We start from the raw sequence: 24,756 nt of genomic DNA, 5'->3' as shown, positions 1-24,756 counted from the left end.
CAGCTTATTTGCTGTAGTTTAATAAAGCTGAGAAGGGCACTCTGCACTCACACGGTGCAGTGAAGACGGTCCCTGCACCAAATTGCTTTCAGTCATGAGTGAGGAGACACATCCCCACAAAACAAAGGACTGCACCTTGACAACCTGCTTAGGGCGAGTTGGGATGGGGAATCTGGCCAAGAGAATAAACTCAGCATCAACATAAGAAGCCCATACACGGGACAAAACCCACCTGGCTTATGGAGATGGAAAATTGCTGATATTTTTTGGCACCCTGGGACAAGGATCAGCACTCATCTGATACCTGTCAGCAGAGCACCTGCATTTGAAACAGATTTCTCTACTATCCCAGGTCCTTAAGGATCCCCAGGTCAGTATTAGTTCCCCCAAATGTGAGGGAAGGAGATAGCCAGTAACACCACGAGCAGCAGGAATCTGTGCCCACCTTACTCCTTCTGGCCATAAAATGCTGACCAAGGCATCCAGGGAGAAAAAAGGTAACAAGCTAGTGATGGAAAAGTAAGTGAACAAGATGGACTGAGAACAGCAGGCATTTGCCTCCAACCTTCTAAAAAAAAAAAAAAAAAAAAAAATCAGCTTTTATTGCTAAATTAGCAACCAGTATACCTAGCTCTTATTTAGAAAGGAAAAAAAAAAGTGTGATTTTATTTTTTTCATCAGACACACTGTATCATACACTCAATATTAAGAAACATTCTCCTACTGAAAAATACTTCTGTTGCATTCAACAGCCCATTTTTTGCCATTCATCATCACAACTGTATGAGAAAGCTGGAAGCAAGTGACATTGCGTTATCACTGCAAAATGAAACATGCAAGTCTATAGAAAACCTCTCTCTTCTTATAAATTCCATATTGAAAACTGCAATCCCAAATCTCTAATAACTAAATTCCTCTCCCAACACCTGTTGTGTACACTGAAGTAATTCTGCAAATCAATCTTTTTGTGTTTTGATGATTACTGCATAGATCTACCAGAAACACTCAGCCACCAGTTTAGGACACCTTTATGGAGAAGAAAGGACAATCAAAATAAAAACTTCTTTTGCAGAGGTTTTGTAACTTGTGTCCCTAATCACTATTAGGGCACAATGGTAGGAAAACAGAGAAGTAGAGCACTGTGTGTCAGCAGTAAGAATTTGTAGACACAAGCCAGCTCTCCACAAAATAACAGAAAAACACAAGAATGCTCCTTTGAAAACACTTTTATATTGTTCCATTGTACCTCAGAAAGATAAAGGAAAAACATAACTAAAAAAAAGGAAAAGAAAAAGAAAACTCAGTTAAAAATTAAGCAGATTCTATAATTACACCAATCTTTACAGGGCACACCACAGAGCTATTTCTGGGTCCTTAAATCTCTACTTTAAATCTAACAAAGGAGTATCTCAATCACAGGCATGCCCTGATAAACTCCTATCCAAAGAATATCAACAAGAATTAAATAGAATTTATTGCTCTGACAAGTCCCTTGATATATCCTCTATCCTCCTGAGAGGTACTAATATTGCAGGGTAATTAGAGGAAAGCAAGCTTAAATAAGTAGACTGCTCTGGTTAAATTGCCATCAAAGAAATGTGGATCATTTCTACTGACATTCTGCTGCCCAATAGTCATAACCAGAAAACAAACCCACTTTTGAAAGGTTAGGATGTTTTTCTTAAAAAATATCCAACTGACTAAACCCTACCATTTAATGTGTCTGCAAATTAAATTTCATTGGTACATTTGTATTTTAGTGTTAGCTGAACAAAGAGGGCAACCAAGACTAAAAATATTAATGAAAACCAATTTTTTCATCTATTTCTTATGAGTTTTCCATCTTAACTTTTTGCTTACAAATTGGATGGCTGAGATACAAAATATTTACTCTGAAACCGAAGCTTTCCGTTCTGTCAATTACTGTGCCACCTGTTGGAGACAATCTTCCAGATCAAATTTTCAATATGTCAGTTAGGGAAACCAAATTTATCCCAAAGAGCTGAAGACAACTTGAATTCCTGTAAGAACAGATTCTTACGATCACTAAGCTGGAGTTCATCAACCTAGGTCTGTACCCTGTCACTGATTAGAGTTCTGTATCACACCCCCTGCAGTCTCAGTGTAGCTGCATACAACGAGTTCAGGAGACCACAAGCATTTTCATGTGGGAGACACCTTCAATAATTAGGACCACCTTCTTTAAACGTGCCTAAAAAAACCTGTACACTGCTAATTCTTTAAACCACACACACCAAACAAAACTGACAATTTTATGCTCCTTTCTAAAGGAAACTTTGAATGAATATTCCCTATGCCAAGTTCTCTACAATTCTTCCATAGGTTATCATGGTATAAAATGAGCTTTTCTAATCTGGCACATGGGAAGCTCACTTGCTACCTCTTGGGAGAAGAGACCAACCTGCATTTCTCAACATGGCCTTTCAGTTAACTGTGGAGGGTGACAGGGTCTGGCTGAGCCTCCTTTTCTGCAGGATGAACATGCCAGCTCCCTCAGCCATTCCTTGTTCGACTCGTGCTGCAGACCCTTCCCTATCTCTGCTGCCATTCTTTGGATGAGAAATGCCAAAGGTTAGTACTTAGAAAAACCCTGATTTACAACACTTACCTGAGGGTGAGGGTCAACTGCTGCTCCTTTGACTTTACCAGATCACCCACTCTAAAAGTTGCATAGCCCAGGAAGCTTCGCTACAAATCAAAGCAGAAAGAAAAGATAACATATTCATTCATTTTTGTTATTTCTTTTGCTCACACACTTGAAAATCTTTCTTTGCTACAAAGAAAAATATTGCATTTCAATATAACAGTTTGATACTTAATCCTCTAGAATTTTTTTTGTGCAGCATGATTATCAGTAAACTGTTAAAAACTTTGGTTTTATGGGCAGGAACCTTTCTCATTTCCATTAAGAACAGTCTAACAACCTGACAAAATAACAGGTTGTAAGATGTACAGCCACAGGAAGATTTTTATTCAGTACCAGTATTTGCATTTTGCATCTGTTCCTTCCTATTTTTCTAATTTCTGGATTACAAGAAGTGCTAAGTTTTCAGTGTTATACCAAAGTTGTTCTTGTTATGGTTTTTCCTCAAGCCATTGGCACTACCATCCACGTATTCAAAATATGAATGTATGTGCTAGGAAGGCATTCTTAAATTGAGTTCAGCACAAGTTTATTAATAGAAATGTTTTATTTCTCTAGTTCTTGGCAATGTTTTAAGTAGTGTTTTCCTCTATTTCCATTGTAAGGTGAACTTATTTACTGCATTAAAATTGCAGAGAAATGTGGTAATGTAACTAGAATGCCTAAAGTTAAATTAGGCTACACCACTGTATCTTTTTCTTCTATAAAAATCACTCTTCACGCATAACAAAGTACAAAGAGGAAAAAGGGTTAAATCTTCTCTTGCACTTGGGCTATTTTTTAACCTCTGCTCATATCCTGCTGAGATCCCATTTTGTCAATTTGGCCAGCAGTAGTATTCTTGCCTTGGGAACAATGGGCAAGAAACTAACAGCCATCTTCTACCAATTTATCTTTCAAATGTACAACACAACATCACTTGCTCTAAATAAATTGTAAGAAGATCATGACATTATGTTTAATTTTTAGCAAAAAAACAATAAGAAGGGCACAAAGTTTGGTTTTTCTTACATAACACTAAGTTTACTGTTGGAATGGCAAATTAGAATTCCAGGCTAAATTATATACATTCTTGGCTATACAAATGAAAGAAGAATCAAGTTGCTCTGAGTCAACAGAGGCTGCCTACAGAGAGCAATGTTCTCTTCAAGGAAAACAGAAAAGAATTTGTCACTGCTGAGAAGAGTTACTTCTCTGGTAAAAAAAAAAACCAAACCTTCAGCCTGCTTTCTTTCAGGAAAGCCAGCAGGATGTTGTGTGCTTGAATGCAAACAATAAAGCTTTACACTAAGATAAGTTTTCTTCCATACACAACGTACAGTTCAAACACCAACTCTGAAATTGGGCAAGCACCCACAGTGCAGTTAGTAAACTGCAAACTGCATGTCTGCAGTTCAATAAACTGAGTCATGAGGTAAGGCTTGTTCCTCTAAATGGCACAGCCTTAGATTTCCTAAGCAGCATGTAAGCAGCAATGGAACAAGGACACGAGTGTCTAGGGCAGGCTGGAAAAACATTGAATTTGGGAAGCGATGAACAGGAAGAAAGGAAGAAAAATAACACAGCCACACAAGCAAAGAGCACAGTTAGTTTTCAATGCCAAAATTAAAGGCACTTCTACAAAAAAAGACATCCAGGTGCAACACATGGTGATGCACAGCCTTGCTGGAGTGAACACACAGGTGGTTCTGTCTTCCTTTGGATGAGTCAGTGTGAGAGTGTTTCCGCACTAAAACTCTGTGGTCACACACACTTAGCCCAGATTATTCATCTTCTTCCAAGAGCATATCCTTCTCCATGCTGCAAGAACGCATTCCACAGCACTGTCTCTCCACAGCAGCCTTTATTCTGGCATTTCATGACATTTGAGTGTTTGTATTTGAAACCTGACCGCTTGGAAAGGGGAAGAGGGCTATTTGGAATGAAACTGATATAAGGTTTGGTCACCTGGGGCTTCTTTCTGCAGCAAAATAGAACCATAAATATATTTAAGAATCCTAAGTCAGAATCCTCAAGTGACCAGGGCCAAGAGACAACTACACTGCTCTCTCATAAAGCCAAAGAGCTTTGGTCATTGTACCCACTAAACATGTCTGAGCATCAGATCTACTTCTTCTGTGTCATGAAATTAAAGGTGAATGATTTTATCGGCTTAAAATGTTCTACTTAGTTCTCTGTTTCATATTCATATGCTTATTTAGAAAAAAAGAAATTCTTTGCTTGACAGCACAGAGCTATGTGCAAAATCAAATAAAATTTCAAATGATCCCATGACCCAAATTAAGAGAGTTATGCTAATGTTCAAGGGGTCTAATATCAAACTGGAGAATACTTTTTCTATACTGATTCAGATACCAATAGTCCACCCTGGGGCCTGAACTGGCAGTCTACAAACCAATTTAACTTTGCCCACATGACTTGGAAAGGCTTGAAAAGTAGGCTTTAGAACAAAATTTGTGCTGTAATCCTAATCGCAGAGTAATGCTCCTTCGGAATTTTGCTAGTGTTCCAGACACAAATCTAAAGACACTCGCCTTGAGTAGTTTGATGAATAATCTCAACTAGCCAAAGAGAAAAGTCTCTATAATAGCTATATGGAAAGCTAAAACACACTGATTATTTCACTAAGATTGAACTTGCTGCCAAGCTACAGGTTTTTCAAACACTAGCTGAAGTCTTGAAAACCATGCCAAGGAAGCCCTTGTAAGGCAGAAAAGTCAAACCCTTAGGCTAAAAAATTGAAGCCTCCAGGCATTTTCCATATTTGCAGACAGATCTGACACCTGCACCAGGTGAGCTTTGTTCTTCTACTCAGCTCGAGCAGGACCAACCTTTCCCACTCCCACCAGGGGCCCATATTATCCATGAGGTTTTAGCCCTCTCAGAAAATGACTTCCCATCCAGACTGCTTGCTTGATATTAGCAAGGACTTTACAGGGTTATGCTGGTCTCAGGATAGCTTCAGTTGAAAGAGGTTTTCAAAAAGATGTGAATGGGATTACATCAATCCATGAGACTGCCACTCCTGCCTTGATTATTTTATTCATTCCACCAAAAACTTTCGCTATTAAAAAAGCTTTTCAGCTCCTGTTGAGCACTGAGTGTTAGTGCCTTCCAATGAGATGGAAAAAAAAAAAATCAATTACTGAAAATGATTTCTTACCCCAACATCTGCTCTTGGTTCCTTGTGGTCAGGTAGGACACTGGTGTGGACCTGAGAGAAGGGAGGGGAAAAAAAGGCAAGAAATAATCAAACTCCTTCTGTAAATCTCTCTGCAAAAGACTCATTTTTTTTCCCATGCCCTCAAAAGTGACCCTCAATTCTTCTATTCTAGCTGCAACTTAGTGCACAAAAAGAAACACTCCTTTAATGTAAAGATAATTTAATTGTCTGTTTGTTATTCTAAATACATGTTGTTATAAAGCACCAATATAAAGGCTACCACAAAGACTTGACAAAGCAGAACCACAGCTTTTCTCAGCCAGCTCTTATCCCTTGATTTCCTACAGTGAGAACTTTGATTTTTCCACAAAAGCCTGGAGATAGTAAAAAAAATGCTATAATTAATTTATTAAGGGACAGCATACTTTAGAAATCTGTGGGAGTCCTCATATGGATGCAATTTTACATTTCGATTTTCCACACTAATACATTAGCAACTCCAAAGCATTTGGAAATCTACAGAAAGCTAGTATAAAATGTTCAATCATGATATTTTTATCTAAAATTAACCTTTAAATGCTTCACGCCCTGAATGAAAATGAAATTACTGGCATTTTCTTGTTGGTGATACCCATCTTTCCCTTTTGAAGCTGAGGAAATAACTTAGAGCAATCTGTTTCTTAAAAGAAAGATGGAGTATCAACACCAAACCAAAAATGCTGTGTCATTTTAAGATGCTAAAAAGCTGCTCTATGTGCCAGCCTCAAAGAAGTGACATCTGGCCCAACAACTGAGGTATTTATATTTTCTAATTATTATTATGGCTATTTATTCAAGAGAAATAAACTAATAATGTAAGAATTAACACTCCTTTTCATAATTTACTTACGTATTTGTAACCCAACAGCAGTTCATATTTTTAACAGTGTATGCGTTTTTATATGATACTACGTTGTATTTCACAGCAAGAGAAAGCTAATGTTTCTTTTACACATACTGAAATCAAGGAAATTCAACCTTAATTTAGAATCAAAGAATATTAATTCCTTCTTTTGCTGGATAAAATATCAATTCAGGAGAACATATTTCAGCTTTTCTGACCCAACACAGGAGCAGAAAGGGATGTCAGCACCTGACTAACCTAGAGTCTTCCATATAATAAAAGCATATCCCTGAATTTCAAATGGACTTAAAATACAGAAAAAACTTCTGCTGCATTTTGCAATACTTTTTGGCTCAGCTATGTTTATTTGTTTTCATTGGGTTTTAACCCCTTTAAATTAGACTGTACATTAGACCGTACCTCTCTTCTTCCCAAAGTATATTTTGTTTGAAATTAAATCTAGTGCCTTGATCCAAGTGTGTGCAAATATCTGCAATTTCAGAAGCAGTTTTACTATTTGACATTTATCAAAAGAGAAGCCACATATGTGTATGTAAATACATACATGGGTGGTACAGGCTGAACACTATCAGGCTGTCTGTTGGTTGAGTTCCCGAACAAACTCTCTGAATGCTGCAATTACTGGGGTATCATTATGGAGTGTTCACACAGGCCTCATTATAAACATCAGGTCAGCTCATAAAAACTTATAAAACATAAGAAACGAGTCAGTTTTAGTCCCAGTCCACAAAATGGAAGAGAAAAAATGGGAGATAAATACAGAGGATTTGACAGGTCAAATATCCTCCCAGCGCATTTCTTGATTAAACAAACTGCCACACTTTTTAAAACCACGTCATAAATCAACTTTTCCCCTCTGGCCCCATCCAGAACAACTATAAAATCTAAAAGCAAACAGAAAGTCAGATTTTATTCCCAAACCTCCACTACTCTGTTAGAATTTCAGTTTTCCCATTACTCTCTCTAGGTTTTCCTGTGCAAAATGCAAACCTCTGAGTGGGGAGGTCATTCACAACCGGGGTAAGCCCATGCCTGCAGGGAATAGCACCACTACTGCTTTACCTTTGTGACACAAAGAGATCACAAAGGCACACAAGAAACACAGCTTGTGACCTGGACTAAATGCAGCAAAGGTTTTGGCATCTATCCATTCCTGTAATTTTGTGTGTAGAACAACACAGTTACCTTTTTACACCACAGTGGAGGCCTGTGAACCCACTGGGAAAAGGGCAGTGTGATGAAGGTTCGTGCAAGTGAAAGATGCACAAGAGTAGAGTTAGTTTTCAATGCCAAACACATCAGAGTCCAGGAGTTAACGACTCCCTGGAATTTCCCAGTCAAACAAATTGCAGCTTCGTGTGTTTGTGCTGGGTGAGCCTAAAATGCCAAAACTGTTATGGGGTTCTGCCACAAAACCAATCAGTTTTTCCTACAGTCCATATAAAACAAAAGAGAAAATCTTTTCAAAATGGACATGCACGTGGTATTGCGGGATTCTACAGTTCCAATGGAAAACCTGATAGGCAGCGAAACTAATAAATGTTAAAACTTCATTAAAGATGAAAACTAATAAAGGGAATATAAGATTTATCAAATTACTGCAACATTGCATAATAACTGCATGATTTTTATTATATATTAATTAGTTTAAACTTACAAAATATTTATATATATATATATATGTGCCGGTGTGTGTATATATATATATATATATATATATATATATATATATATATATTTCCTACTACAGATAGTAGGGAAAATATGTATGCCCCTATCACTTGCTGTATAGCAACTGATATGGCACGAGAGAAGAATCACGAGATCCCCCAAGCAAAGACTGAGTTTAACATAAATCTAAATAATTTTAATATGTTTTTAGTGTATGCAACAAAAAAAATGGAAGGAAGGAAGAGTTTATTTACCTTCTTAACACAGCACACAGCGTGAGACTGGATTCAATTTTTTTAACCAATTTGAAACAGCATTTTTTCTGCAGAGAAAGCTTTGTCACGTTAGGTTATGCCACAGATAAAAAGTGACAAAGAAAAACGTGTATAACTGTGACAGGGACAATCAGGCATCCCAGTGCCCCACAGTGATGAGTGCTGACTGGCACAGACCCACTGGGGTTTTTTTAAGCAGTTGAATTTTTGCAATCCATGACCACTGGTAGCAAGCTAATGAGCCACAGGCTTTTTCTGCCATTTTTCAGGCTTTTTTGAACAAAGCCCAATGATGCAAAGTAGCCTTCTAAAGTCTTAATAGCTACTGAATATTCTAAGCATTTGGTCAGTTATAATTTTAATGAAATAGAGCAGAAAATCACATTTAAGTCTGTAGCTGTTACAATCAGCCAGTTAGCCTTGCCTCCTCCCCATAATAATTCCCAGGAATGAACCTGTTGAAGTCTGTTTTATGCTGGGAACAATCTGCAAAATTTGAAGAGTAAAAATACCCTTCAAAGTGCTTGCGGTGCCTCCTCTTTCCAGCTTTCTTCCACTGTGAAATAAAATTCACAAAAAGAAAATTCTGGCTTCTGTCAGCAAGCTACAGCTGGAGCATTCCTAAGCTCTTCTGGCTCTTCATTTACATGGAGCAGGCAATGGGGACCTGTGTTCCCAGATCCAAACACCTCAGCCTAGTCACTGCAATGGCACTATTCAAAAATCCCCGAGACAGACTCCACAGTCCAAACAAGGCAGCAGCTAATGGCAGCCAAAGAAATCCAGATGTTCTGACAAATTATATCCCAAAAAATACTCACTCTAGTGCGATGAAGGAAATAGGAAACTTGAGAGGATGCAAGCCCAAGCTGGTAAAAAGCTCCTACAGTTGTCTGATGAACACTCAGGTCAGCTCCACCTCGCTTCAGTGTATGGCAGACAACATGAATTAAAGCAAGTATTACTGGAGTGATCAGATGAGATCAATGGCATAACAAAATTTCCAGAACATGATCTTCTGCCTAAAAACTTCAGCAAAATTTAAAATTTGACTGTGAATATCTGACAAAATAAACCGAAATCCTATATTTTGATTTACTGAATAAACAGCCTTTTTTGAATATGCTAAAGTCCACGTTTCATAATTTGCATCTATTACCATAGAAGCTGCAGTAAGAAATCTTAGTATAAATTAAGCATGATGCCATTTCCACTGACGAACCAGTTACAAGAAACAAGATTGATTTTATTCATTTTTTAGAGGTATATCCAAGTGTTCCAGTTCCTTACCAGATTGCAACATCTACTCAAGTGACAAAAGATTATTCACATATTAAACACAGAAAAAAAGTTTTGCTGCCTTAAACAAGTCCAGACCCTTCAAGACTCCACACAAAATACCCCTGGTCTTCTGACTCATGGCAGAAGCTGAAATGAAGAACTCAGAATTTAACTTGCTGGAGCAGTCCATGAACCTCCAAAGTTCCCTTGAGGAGTTTGTATTATCCCTCTGCCAAGAAGACCTAAGTGCATTTCCAGCTGGGGGCCTTGAGTTCAATATTTTGAAAGAGTTATTTTCATGTGAGGTACCAAACTAACCAAATATAGAAGCAAACAGTGGTTTTAAGATCACCCCCAAAAAACAGTGAAGATTTTATCCCCCACTCCATGTTTTATGGTAACTTTTTAACATAAATTTTTAGATTCTAAAGTGAACACTTTCTAACTACACATTGAAATTATTTTAATTTCCTATTTCCTCTGCCTCTCTTCTGACTGGAAGGTCATTCAAAACACAGGATTGCAATGATAGCTCAGAGTCCTTTCCTAATCTACAGCCCATCATTATTCATGGCAAGTTTATACTCCTTTGCTCTTCTGCCAACATGGTGTCTTAGATAAGTAATTCTTTTCTGTTCCTCATACTGGTCTCCTGATGAATCAATGAGAAAGGAATCATATGCCCTCTTGTACTTCATTTTGTTAGGATAATAAGCCAATCTTTTCCAGTACACTGTCATACCATAAGCTCTGCATTCCCCAAATCACATCATCTGCTCCAGTCCTATGTCACACTTTGAACAACTAATTTACCTTTTTTTTTCCTTCACACCATTTGTTTCTGATGTATTAAGTCTTTGTTCACCCAAAAAACTTCATGTTATTAGAAAAGCACAGAGGCATGTACTGAGAGTCTACTTTATTTCATCCTGTTTGCATTGTTCCAGCTGGCAAACGCTTTTTTTTTAGGAGAACTAAGGGAAATTTCTGCACACACCAAACTTTTCTCTAACACATAGAAGCTGAAGGACTCTCGCACAAACATCCACAAAAGCAAAGAAAATTATATTTGCCAAGAAGGATTTTTCTTTTCTTCTCCTGACAGTTTGTGATAATGTTTAAAAAACAGCTGAGGCTGAGGTCTGGTGCTAGCATTACCTAATGGATAGGATTTCACTTCTCCTTTACAGAATTAGGGGTAAAATTGCTCATCAGATTTACTGTGGCAGAAGGTGTATTTTAGACAGATGAGAGGGAGTAGGAAAATATTCGGGGCTTCCTACAAGCTCTGGTTTTTTTTGCCTTCATAGACAGGATCTATTTATTCACAAAAGTCTGTTCTAGCAAGATTATAGCTGCACTTCCATAGTGAATGTCCCTTCCAGCGTGTGGAACTGCAGCATGAGAATTCATGAGAATTACTGCTCTGTCCAGGGCTCCCACATGCTCCGTCCACATTTCTAACAATCCGCGCTCGAGGGGAGCAAGGAATTTTCTCTAAAGAGCCTCCAGAAGATCCTGGGAAAATAAATGTTGCCAGCTATCCAAATATAAACACTCCCAACTACCCAAATATAAACATTTCTAAAGCTATCTAAAAAGAAAAAATGTACAATTTTTTTTTTTCATTTGAGAAAGCATTTTTTCTTGGGTTAAAACAGTTAAACCTGCATAGCAAGAATTAAATTCTTAAGTACACAAACACTAAAACCCATAACCTCCTGATCAGCTATCTTTAAATAGTTTTTGCTAGTGCTCTGCCCTTTGCTCCCTGTCTTCTGAGATGAGAAACTGAAAGGAGTTTTATTTATTTATTTATCAAATAAATTCACTGCTGGCTTTGGAAGAAGTTTCCAGACAAATGTGTCATCTGTCCCACAATCTAAATTAGTTTCTGTTTTAAAGGAAGGAGGAGGTATCACTGGGAACAAGTATCTCTGTGGGACTATTTCACTATGCAGCAACCCAAAAGAAACTTTGTGCCTACAAGCGAAGGTAAAAAGCAGTTTTCACACAGCACCTTCTCTCTCCTGTACCAGACACAGGTTTGTGTGAAGAGAAGTTCATTTTCCCATCAGTGATACTGTATTCATGGCTACATCCCCATTAAACACACATGATTTTGCTCTCCAAACCATTTCACAGGAAGAGCAGCTTTCCTCACCAGAGTGTGCGTCATTGTGCCTGACTGCCACACAAAGATAAACCCTTTCCCTCCTCTACAGCGTCAATTCTACTTTTTTTAAAGCACAACTGCAATCTGCAAGACATGGTAATCCTCTTCTGCAAGCATGATCAAGCTCTTGCAGAGATGTTACTTAAAACCAGGTAAGAAATGAGCTCCCTACTTTCAGACTGATAAGCAGGCTCAGGAAAGTTCATAGTCACAGCTGCCTGAGATAAGTAATTAAACTCTGATTCTTACGAAGCACAAGGTGTGAATAAAGACATTAGGTGTATGTTTTTAAGCAATCATTTTGCCTCTTTCAGAATTAATGCAGAAAGATGCTAAGGCTCAGAGAGCCAAATATATTTCAATATTTTCACTGCTTAGAAAAAACAAAATAAGAGTTTTTTCAGAACCTGAAAAGTGGCCTTTTTTTGGGGAACTGTTTCAGTGATGCTTTTTCTGCAAATAAAAGGATCTATTAGGAACAATATTGTTGGCAAAGCTGCTTAGGTCTGAAATTTGACCACCACACTTCTATTTCTAGAAATTACTTACAGATTCTTTCTTCCTTTTTATATTGCATCTTCTTATTTGGAAATTCAGCATGACATTGTTTTCTGGGAAAGATAGGATCTGTTATCAGACAAGCTGATGTAAGATGGAAACAGGCACTTTTTTCTTGGCCCAAGGTTCCTTCAGGAACTAAAGAAAGCTCGTGCTTCTGAAAATTTCTGTGTTTTCTCCATCATACCGCAAGAATAGGGGTTGAAAAAAGCACGTGCACATTTCCACAGCAAGGATTTTATGTAATCTAAATTAGATGACAGAGTTGATTTCTCTCTAAATAAAGTGAAAGGAACAGATACATTTTGCCGTAGACAAATCTAAATTTACATAACTTGAAATGGGTCACTACAGATAATGCAACATCTTGAGGAGGGACTTCTGAAAAACAGTGAGAGATTCTATCCGTTTAATAAACCACATAGTCTGTGCTTCCAAAAATGTGTTGGTGGCCTCATGTATCATAAGGCCACAGGCCACAAGTTGTAGGTATCATAATTCAGCCAAGTACAGAGCAGCTTCACTCCTTCCACATGGAGCAGAACCTCCTTCCCTGACAAAGGGAGTCATTATTTGTAAAAGAAAACCATTTTAACACATGATGGATGATATGAACAGTAACTTTACATGTGAAAATATGGTAACCTCCTCAGCCTGAGGACAGCTGGTGATATAGCATCCCCAATAGCACAGCATCCCATGTGCTGGCAGGATAATGGTAGTTCTGGAAAATTAATGTTTAAAGGCTTCCCCTTCCACAACTCAACTAAAAGGGAAAAAGATATATGCAACAAGGAAGAGCTTATATGTGAAATAATGTTGTATTCACAGAACATCGCACAACTCATGCCATAAATTCTCCGTAAATTATTGCAGACCCACATTGCATCCAATATTACTATTATGGTGGAATCATAGAATCATCAGTGTTGGAAAAGCCCTCCAAAAGGAGTCCTCCAACTCAACCATCTTACAGATGGGTCCTTCTGACAAAAATCAAAAGCAAGACAAAACTCCATTAGATAAAAATGCATTCATTTTTATCTAATTAATTCCAGGAAACATTTCAAGATATTAACTAAGCTAGCATGAATGCCAAGGGTCACGTGCCCAGTTTTCTAATAAAACCCATTCAATTTCCAATGTTAAAAAAGCCATATCCAGCAGCTGAATTGTCCAAGTTAATTCAGAATCAAACCCCAAAAATACAACCCCAAAAACACAACCCAAAACACCTCCTACACACAGATTTATGACTTTTATTTGTCATACCACAAATAAAGAGTCCAAGTCCTCATCCACAACAGCAACAGCCACACTGAAAAATGACAAACAAAACATGAGGATGTAATGAGGTCAATGAACACTGGAGATGAGTAGAGAGTCTAACCTTAAAGGGAGACAGACAGTGTCTGTTTCACACACATCATTTGAAACACCCCATATAAAAGTTTATCACATCTTTCTGAAGACAGAAAAATCCCATTCTCACATATATGCCCCAACTTAGTCATTATTTTGTACAGTACCAGTATCATCAGAATTATTTTGAAATTAATCCTGAGTCTTCTCTCCATCTTTAAAACTTCCATAAAGTTGGCCAAAATTAATTTTGTCACTTCTAGCTTATTTCACAAAGGAAAGAATAAAAAGGCTCAAAATGCTTTTCAATATTTTGGCTAGCAAATCAAAAAAATATTTTTAAAATCTAAGAAGCTAATAATTTAACTTTAAAAAGAACCAAACACCAGCAAAATCACAATAAGTATTTCCATACACATCTCCTAGAATTCGCTACAATTTCCTCTATTTGCACATAAATATTAGCACCATTAAAAACCATCTTTATTCAGATGTACAAGAACGAAAATGGGCAGTTAAACCAAAGTATACCAATTGTTTATTTATGCACCTTCAATAGACATGGCCTAAACGAGAATAATTTCTTTTTGTTGCAGTCTGTGATTTCATTAAGTCACTCTGCTCAGCTTTAAGCACTAAAGATCTTGAAATAATACCTAATTTAATACTGCTGCAAGAACCTTAACTCCAAAGCTATCAGCACAGACCTCATCAGAGAGCCATTAATAAAATGCTCTTTATTGAAGTCTATCTTTTGGTTTTGAAAAGATCAGAGTGGAATAAAACCCACATTAATGATCTTCAGTAATCATTCCCTGCAAAAACTAAAACATGCTTGGACTTGAAAGCACACATTTAAAAATAATAGCTGAGCATTCTTTTAAAAGGAAGGCCCAGCACTGATCTAAATTTCATGTGAGGCTTCAGCTCAAGATTATGTTAGGATTAACAAAGTGTGCATGACAGGTGTGATTTAAAGACTGCAGCTTAAAATTCTCCTCCTTCCACACAAATCTCATGGCACAGAAAGGCAGTGATTTATGTACCACTCTCTACCACAAACCTTTGAGCAATCCACAATTGCAAATACCTTGAGAGGGACAGTTTCAGGGCATGTGAAGGTCCTCAAAAACGCCAAGAATTCTCAAGGTTGGTCTGAGTTAACAATACTTCCCTTTTCCCTTGTGCATGTAAGAATAAACCAAGAGCCCTTGAATGAAGCCCATGAAGAACGTTTTGCAAACACAAGAGTGACAGACTTGCAGACCTCTGCAGGAAGGTTGATTGTGTGAAATAGCAAGCTCAAAAGCTAGACATTTATGGAAGCTGTTTTCTGGTCAATATTCATCTCATAAAAGCCATCCATGTCTATGTAAAACTAAATGCCTTTGTCCTGCAGAATGGAGGACCTAAGATGCTGGAGCCAGGACATCAATTCTCTGCTCCACCTGTCCTCTCGTTTCTGTCATGGTAGTTTTTGTTTCCCCTACCCCAATTTAATTCAACTGTTAATTTATTTTCTACCTAGCATCTTTGTCCTTAGCACACAGCAATTCCTTCCATGCTGCCACAGTGAAACACGTCCTTCCTGAGGCAGCGCTTCCCTTAATTCCTCACCATGACTCACAACAGGACAAAGAATGACATTTTCAGCCTCTGTCAGAGGGAAGTCAGACTGCACAGCACTCAGCACCCAGACCCTTCTTTTCTTCAAAAGCCATGTGCCAACCCAGGCGTATTTTCTCCTGAGATATTTCTCTCCTGGAAGAGAGAATTGCTTTTCCTGCCTAACAGTGAGCTGAACACAGTGATCTACAAAGCCCTGCTGAGGAAAGCTGGTATTTAACACCTCAACCTGGACAGCACCAGGATGGATCACATGTCATAAGCATCCTTCCAGGATTCCTGGACTCCCATGATCAGAAACTTCTCTTTGCTGGTAGGCCAAACTTCTACTCTTTTCCATTCTTCACTACCAAGAATTTGATAATAAAGTTTGCTGCAGAAGTTTCCTTTTCATGTAAGTCATTATGACGTTTTACCACTGGCATATGAAACAAAAGTTAAGTTGGTTACTCTTTTTTATTTTATGGACATAAAAAGGAAACTCATGCAAATAAATGCCTTCATTTAAAAAAATTACCATTCCCTCTTTTTAAGTTTTATTTGTGAACACAGCTGGTAGAAGCCTTGGGAAAAGGCACACAGCTGCTGAAGGACTACTTTTTGGCACATGTCTCTTCCAAGTTCTTCCAAATGACAGAACCCATTTTACTCCTAACTTCAGTTTCTACTTAAAAATACCATACCAGTTATCCATAACATATAATCACAGAAACTTGGTTCTTCCAAAGACAACATTAAGAAGCAGCAGCTGGAAATGTCAGCATCATGAGAAGTATTATTAGTCTCACGGCCAAAAAATTCCTGTTGGTTCTTCTGGTTTGCCATGTATTGATGATCATTTTACAATCATGCACTTCACCTGCCTACACACAAGAGAGCTCCTGCCAGTACTATAGCTACCATAACCCCACAAATCCAAGTGAAGTCTGGAAGATATTTTTTTTTCCCTGCTAAAAAGTGATCTTCAAATGACAAAGAATTATTCAAGGTTTAACCTTTTTGTTCATCTACTGTGTTGTGGATGCTAAAGATCTCTCAAGGGCAGAGCTACTGTTCTTGTTCCATTTCACCAAAGACATAAGCACAGTGTCATCCCAGCAAACTACACTTTCCAGGAAAGAACGTCTGTAGGCTGGCTTCCATTTTGTCTTGCATATTTCTCTGTAAAGATAAGCACCAGTGCCTGGTGAACATCGTTTAAGAACACCAAACTTCCTGAGCAGATGCTCAGTTTGCTTCCAGCACTGCCTCCATATAGCAAAGCAACGACAAAAGCCACTTCCAGTTATGCAGCTCAATTGTATTAACAGCAGTATTTTTTCCTCTCCCTTTTTTTCTCCCCTAAATTTCCCACATCCTGTGCTGATAATAAACAGCTCCAATGCATTCTGTATAAATCCTGCTCTGTTGGCAACCCATGAATCATGTGGCAGTATAATTCCTCGTGCCTGCAGGGCACAGATAAAGGCTGCCCTGTGGCACGGGGCCAGTGCAGCACATTCACTGGTTCCAGACACCAGGAGTCGGCATGGTCACGCTGAACCCAGAAAAGGGTTTTACTCTTTTCTCTGTATATCTTATTCTTTTGTTAGTAACCACAAATCAAACTAGGCTCTGTGCTTGACTCGGAGCAACCAGCTCACTGGCCACCAAGTTTGCATCACAAAGGAAAGTCATCTCTGCTTTTCTAAACTCCCACATTCACAGCCTTTTTATATTAAGGCCTTAACAAACTCCATCTGCAAAGTTTCAAATTCAAAATTATCAAAGTTCGCATACATGTCTTTTAACTTTCACTTACATGTCTTTTAACTTTCTTTTAATCCTTACCGTAACATTGGCAAATATATTCCTGGGTGTGATCTACTAGCATTTATAATAGGATTTCACAGAAATTTTTTCTTGTACAAATATTTTAATATACACCACTTTCCATGAGGAGACACACACACATTAGACTGCACTAAACAACTGTTCGGTTATCTACTCCTGACTTTCCTGCTCTTTATTTTCTGAGAATAAGATTTGCTCTCTCCATATATGAAAGAAAATTATTCATAAACGGTCTCATGCTCCTGCAAACTTCAGTAATTTCTGTACAACAGTAGATCAGTAGATCAGAAAAACCTGACATCCACATTTCAAATTTTAAAGAAACAAACAAAAAACCTCTCCACTTGTTTGCATATTAAAACAAGCAACACCACCATACTCAAAATAAGTGAAAACAAGCTGCAGTGAATAGTCAGGGTGAAGCCCCCAGAGGCTGACTGGCAGCCAAGCAGGACAACACAAAATATTTCAGCAAAGGTTACACACAGTAACATTTAAGTTAAAGGCAGCTCAGTCGGGTAACTAAACGAAATGCCAGCTCAAATCACATTCCTGACCATCACACACAGTAATATTCCATGGAACTCACTCCAGTGTATCTGCAGCTGCAAAAAAGGGTTAATAAACCAAGAAGCTATGGAAAAGCTTTGGATCCCTATTCATTTCAGGTAGACAGATGAACTCTAGCTACAAAAGCATTAAAAGAAAAAAATCTGTTTCTATTACCTTGATTGCTGTGTATTTATATACCTTTGTGAAAGAAAAAGAAGGAAAAAAGAAACACACTATAGGTTTTTTACTTGGTTTAGCTGTTCAGAAACTGTTTTAAATTATGGCACTCTTCCTCCATTCTGGTCAGAATTCACCACACAAAAGAGTTTGGGCTGAAATGAGTAACTTTGCCTTCTCCCACAGCCCAAGACCCCCAGAGATAAAATGAATTACTTATGAGGAATTTACCTGCAGAAAACTAAAACCATTCCTCTCCACGAGTGATACTTTCACAAGGGGCATGAATAATACTGCTTCAGAACTCCTCACTGGAGTCAGGAACTGCCTTTGGCAGTGGAATGCACGCTGGTTTGGGGAAGAGGTGAAAAAATTATGCGCAAACAAGTTGTTGCACCAGGATGGAAAATAAATTCTAAAGCCGCTGGTAGCCCCCTGGCATCCCAAGGAAGAAACTCAACTTTTCTACTTAGTTAGAATGCAGATGGCTAATATCAGTAGAGTCTAAAAGCTGGGGTAGTCTTTAACCAAAAGCAAAGAACTGAAGCTTTTGGAACATCCCAAACACTATGCCACAGCACGTGGGGACACCCAAACCAGACAGATAGCAGTGTATTAAAGACTCCAAGCAGGTCTAAGTTTCTCAGCATCCCTCTATTTAGAACTAGTGACAAGAAAAGTGGCAGAACCTTACTAGAAAAAGTGAACTTCCTTGCATCCAAATGCAAATAGATAAAAATAGATACAAGTCACTGTTTAAAGACTGAATAATACCAAAATAATTTAAACAAGAGATCCCCTTGTGACTCAGCATAATTATTTTTCTTTCAGAAAAGATTCGTTTTCAACCTAACTGAATCCTATCTTCCAAATGACCATATCTTCAAATGTAATTGAAAAATTGCAAATTCCCTTTGGGCTGTACTCCTCTTGAATTCTTTTGGGCACTCCATGACTGCTGCTATGCTTGCACTGCCCTGGGGACCATGACTGCTATTCTGGGCCACAGCAGACACACTCAGCTATGAATCTGGCACAGTTTTAACCACCTGGCCTGGATTCAGTGGCACAGGCTCAAAGCACCCAAAATTCCTGTTTTGTCCTGAGGTGTGTAAAAGAGTAAGAGCATTGCCTTGCTTAAAATAGTGACAGTATTGTTGTGCTAATTACATACATCCACATAAGCACAGGATCAGTACTGTAGCCCCCAACACAACCTTCCTCATTCCTCCTTACCCTATTCTCGCTAATTACTTAAAATGAACAATAAAAAAACCCAAATAACAAAACCCCCCACAAAACTAACCCAGCCGAAGAACCTCTTCCAAACCAAACCATCACACTCAAGCACCTCAAACCAATTACTTTTAAAATTAATTTTAAAAATAATAAGCATTACATATATTCACACTGTCAGAATAAGAGGTGCCTGTATCAAAATCTTCTTTGACAAAAAACCCTGCAAGAGAATAGGAATTTCAGAAAGGACTTGCTGACAGAGCTGAAATTTCCTAAATGCATTCTTGTTGCTGTTCTAAACACTTACTTTCCTTTCCAGTGGTCCTTTATAACAAAGATTTAGAAGCAAAAGGCATCACAGCCTTCATGGACCTTCCTGTGACTGTAAGAACAGGAGTAATGAACACACGTTCATATTTCAGTTTAAGAGTTTTATTGCTAAGTTTTTTCACTAAAAAAGGATGGAGAGGGAAGCAAAATGTGTTTGTTTTTTGACTCCCAGGAATGTGTTTCATCCAGACCCCTGATTAATGAATTCTTGGAAAGGTGCTTGGTCTTCCTCTCTGAAGTAAATGGAGCATACTGCTTTGTGTAGGTAGGCTGAACTCTGCATTCTAACAGAGATGCTCTGTTGGGCACCACTCTGGAGAAGTCAGGGTCACATTTTTCAAATGCACACGGAGTCTGAAAATGGTGCTGACACATTTCTTCAAGCAGTTTTAAAAGTGCCTGAGGAGATACATGGGGCTAAAAAAAAAAATAAAAAGTATCTCAAATACCTAAAAAAAATGGGAAATTGGATGTCTAATTTGATTCAAATCCATTGAGCAGCCCATTGACATCTCCAGGTGTATAAGTATCTCCCATCAGAATACCTTTATAAAATCTACCCATAAGAGTTAACATACTCTTCAGCTACAGCAGAAGTTCTAACATGAAGGAAAAAAATGAAAAAACATTAAAAACTCATGTTTCCTTCTTAAAAAGCACCTTAGACAATCCAGTCCCATTCCAGACCTTTCAGTCTTTTTCCAGCCCAGTGTATAAGCTATGATTTCCCCAAAGGCTATACAGCACATAAATAGTAACATCTACAGTCTTAGTAGGTTACGTGCAAACTCTGTGTGTTAGGGGAGTAACTTTGTCATGCAGGATAAACTGCCTTTTTTCTTTGCACTGCTGTGGTAAATCCATGCTAAAAGGTAAAAAAGTAACAAATAGTGACATGCAGCAGAGCCTATCACAAATTACATAAATCTAATTCTACAGGTGAATGAAAATTATATAAGAATCAACTGCCTTTGCAGCAGCCAACTGAATGAAAAATATTCAGTGAAATTTATGTCAGAAATCTCCCTTTTGTTCAAGGGTATGATGTGTTGTGCTTTAAAAGACAAACAAGGTAGGACCGTGAAACAGAGGATGCCACAAATCATAAAGCCATTGAAAAGAAACTGTTATTTTTTAGGGCACTTTTCAGAAATCTGTAAGTTTGTCAGCAGAACTGGTTTCATTTGCTACTGACCTGACTCTTCAACTTTCTGAAATTAACAGAAGGGAACTACAGCAGCAAGCACCATGAGCAACATAAAAAGTTCATGGCAAATTTAACAATTTCCATGAAGATCAGTGAGGAATCTACTCTTCCCTTTTTCTCTTTGCTTTTTTCAACAAATTTCCTTTCAGTTCCAAATAAGGACAGACTGATTAAGAATCCCATTATATCTGAAAAGACTGGATTCAAATACAAGTTCTGGAGCTGAAAGTAGGTAAATTTTCATGTACATTTACTGCAAAGAAAATTTTCATTAGCAAGAAATTTTCAGTGTTATGTGAACAGTAACACTTTTAACAGAACCCTCAGAAGAAAGACGTGGGAGCACTCAGTACATGTTGCAAATAACTCTGTGTTTGAAGTGATATCACCAGGGAAATCCTGCAGTCACACATCACTTCAACTTCCAGAGAGACACTAGAGAAACGGATTTATTAACAGAACTCGTACATTTCCAGCTCTGGATCTGAAGCTAACCAAATGTAGCAACACAAGCACTACTTCAGCTCCCTTCCCTAAAAACTGAAAGGTTAAGGAGAGACAGTGAACTTGATCAGCAGTAACAAGGACTATCTAGATTTAGAAAGAGGAAAACACAAACAAACAAACAAAAAATGTAAATAAAGATACCTGATACCGTAGCCTACATTCCAGCCTTTTCCTTTAAACATCTTGAAGAAACTATACCTCAAAAAGTAGCATCTTTTCTAAGACTGCATGTCTCTAAATACAGGTATACAAATTCCTCCTGCATGAATAGGAACTGCTCTATTAACATGCAGCAGACCTTCAATGCTATTCATTGTTTTATCATAGACTGTTTTCATTTTTCATAGGACTTTGTTAATATTGACTCTAGAAGCAGCACACAGGAAAAAGAGCACTAAGCAGCACACTCTGCTCTTGGGTACAAACTCCAGTCTTTACACCTAGCTTAGAAAATAATCCACCTATATGTGACCTCCTTACTGCTCTGAAAACCAGGAGGAGGAGTAAGAGATTAAAGGAAACAACTTAAGCTGCCTTCCAGAAATGAATGTAGAAACCTTCATGTAAGGACATGCACCTTTTAGAATCCTAGCCCTGTCTCCTGCAAATGCCACTGTGGCTGAGACACTAACCTACATTCCAGGCTGCAAGCAGCACCCTGCCCGCAAACTCCGAGCCAGCTCAAGCTCCAGCAGTTACACCACGTGGAAATTCTGACTCATCCAGCCAGCTAGGCCTACGAGGTTTAAAGCACTATCAGGCCAAGGATCTTGACAGAAACAGTCCCTTTCCCCCCTAAAAGTATCTCCCAATCAAACCAAACAAAACCTAATTCAAGGGAAATCAAACACACCAGGTGAACATTCTTGGAATTTTATTTCAAACATTTAAAGGGTACTTTGTCTAATATCAGCTTTTAGAACAGTTTAAATTTCATGGAGGACAAGAAAATGAAAGCATTTTAGAAATATGAGCCAAACCAAACGTCCCCATTAACCACTGTGTTCTTCAGGAAGGTGAGGTGTTATTAGAAGTGAATGGCCTCACAGTTACAGGAGAGGCTAATTTAAGATAAAGTGATGATCTGCTTAAAATAACTGCTAATAATAATGCAATATTATTACATTAGTTTAATGGTAATGACAACGTTTCCTTCTTTGGAAAAGCCAACTTACATATTTCATTGAAAAATTAAATTATTTTAATAAAGTATTGAAGGCTTTTTCTCATATGTTGCAGGGCTAATCCTGAACAAGACATGAATACATCACATAAATGAGCAACCACAATAAAATGAAATAAAGTACTTGAATCACTATTTTGGTATAGGCAAGCACACTAGACAATTTGATATTCTCTGAACATGTTTTTAAGATATTAAGAAAAATACTTGCAAAATTCATCACATATAGACACCTGTAGTCAATGGTTACATCCAATTTGTCTTAAAATAAAAGTGAAAAAAAATCAGGTAACTCTAAAAGCAGCTTCATCTAGGAGTTTCAGAAACATCAAATAAACAGCGTGGTCCATGCTGAGCATACAGAACAGGCTGCACACCTAGCAGGGAAACCAAACTGCAAATCTGGAAAAAAAAAATGAACTGGCAGGAAAAGGGGGGAAACAAACCAAACCCAGGGCAAATAATGCTTTGCTTTTTCAAACTGCATAACACCCCTTCACTTCTTGTTACCGTCTCTTCAACTCCTTCAAAAGATAGCTCATGGATTATGAGGAACAATAGTTCAGATGTTAAGAATGCCAGTGTCCTATTCCTGTGGAGTTTATGCCACTGGAGTCAACAGGCTTTTTGTCTTCATACTGAATACCCTGCTCATTATGAGTTTCGCCTGCCTGAGAACAGACATGAACACTTCAGGCCCTGTGGTCCCTCCGAGAGGAGCCTTTTCCAGGGGCCACTGAGATGCTGCCTAAGGAACTTCAGAAAGCAGTAGAGAAAAGGAATACATCCCTGCCCTACTATCAAATACTCTGTACAGGGCTAATTCTAAGTCCAGACAGAGTTATTCACCACGAGAGGACTGCAGGCTGATAATGCCAAGGTCGTCTTAATGGGCAATGAAACTTTGGACATGACTATTTTGGGTCAGAGAGAAAAGTCTCTCGGGAAGCCTCTCAATGAAATTGGGTCTATGTGCCTATACTTTAATTTATACTGCAAAGACAGTCTTCTGTCATACCCAAGCCTGAAAGCCATTTGGACCCAGCTAATTATTCAGAACCTTCCTTGTCTCACAGGGATGACGTTATTTCAAAACAGGGTAGCAATAATTGGGCAGTAACCATCCAGAGCTTCCACGTTCAGAGATAATTTCTTTAGCAAGAGTCTAGCAATTACTTCTTTTTGAAAAGCTGCCAAGTTATTCAGCAGGAACAGAGGCAATGAGAATCTACAGCTATAACAATCAAAGACCTCAGTGTTCGATTTCGCTGAGGCAGCTGTGTGCCAAAATCCAAGCCTTCCAAGGATCTCAAAAACATACTAACCGCTGCCTTCTACAGGCAAAAAATCACATTTGTCCCTCATGACACAGACCTTCTGTTCAGAAGCAAACAAACCTGTCTGAAGGGTTCTCAACAGAGAAATTATTTTTCCAACACAAACTCATGGATCTGCATTTTAAGACAAAACATACCTACACACAACTACTCACAGTGTAGATGCTGTTGCAATGAAAGGAAATAGCTTGTAACTCTGGATGCACTTCTAATACACCCAGTAAAACTTCTGTAAAGTAGGGAAAAAAACCTTGAAGCGCTGTGATACAATGCTGCTCCAACTGCTGCTGCCAGATTTTGATGGAAATAGTAGAGACAAATTTCTAAGACACTTACACCTGCACAATTTGTTTTTGCTAAAAGACCCAGACTTCTACTCCACGGAAAGATCTAGAAATTTTCTTTCTTTCACTAAAAATACAGTAACAAATGCCCACGGTCTTGCCTTAGAACCAAAAAGCTGAGCAATGTAGACAACCATAGGCAACAGTGAGATACATGAAGTAAAATGATTTCAGATTCCACCAGAAAGGGTTGTCAAGGCAGATATCAAGTCAGACTAACATATAACATAGACACACTCAAAACCTTCATTTTATCTCACAAGAATACATATGCTAGAAATGTTCTGCTTACTTACTATTCCTGATGTGTGTGACAACATGTCTGCTTAGCAACTTGCAGACGAAATACATTCCTCTACTTCCTCT

Source organism: Melozone crissalis, unplaced genomic scaffold (genome assembly GCF_028551555.1).
Source record: "Melozone crissalis strain CALT ecotype California unplaced genomic scaffold, PUWL_Pcris_2 ptg000028l_1, whole genome shotgun sequence".
Classification (NCBI taxonomy): domain Eukaryota; kingdom Metazoa; phylum Chordata; class Aves; order Passeriformes; family Passerellidae; genus Melozone; species Melozone crissalis.
The sequence above is the reverse complement of the archived record's forward strand: the minus strand, read 5'-3'. Positions refer to the sequence as shown.